Source organism: Myotis davidii, unplaced genomic scaffold (assembly GCF_000327345.1).
Source record: "Myotis davidii unplaced genomic scaffold, ASM32734v1 scaffold620, whole genome shotgun sequence".
Taxonomy (NCBI): Eukaryota; Metazoa; Chordata; class Mammalia; order Chiroptera; family Vespertilionidae; genus Myotis; species Myotis davidii.
In genome coordinates, this window is record NW_006292090.1 from 200,584 (window position 1) to 200,986 (window position 403).

General features: G+C 60.0%; 1 protein-coding gene across 1 annotated transcript in view; it reads right to left on the reverse strand.

The window, feature by feature from the left end:
* The window catches only part of PRKCG (protein kinase C gamma), a gene marked incomplete at its 5' end in the record, with an annotated part of 32,744 nt that overhangs the window by 22,873 nt on the left and 9,468 nt on the right, over window positions 1–403 (reverse strand). The gene's annotated exons all lie outside the window — the stretch shown is intronic.

Genomic DNA, 403 nt, shown 5'->3' on the forward strand with positions numbered 1-403 from the left:
GAGCGCTGCCCCGCCCCCCCCTTATCCCCTGCTGGGCAGGAGGCGAAGCCAGGGAGCTGGGGTCTGTGAAGTGTCTTCCCGCACCAGGGCCCTGCCTGGAGAGCTCTCTCTGACTCCCCCAGGCTAGTTTGAGGACCCCTGGAACCCTCAACCGGGGTGTTATCAGGACGATGCTTCAGTGGTCGGCGAACTCGTTAGTCAACAGAGCCAGGGCCCCTCCCCATACCTGCCCCCAGGTCTTTCTGTCCAGGTCTCTGTCCTATTCGGGGTCTCTGTCCCTGCCTTTGTGTCAACTGGTTTTTCTTTCTTTCCCTGCCACCCGATCACCCATCACACCACCCCTCTGCTCCCAAACTCCTCTATTCCGTCTGTCTCGTTCTAGGGTTCTCTCTCTCTCTCTCTC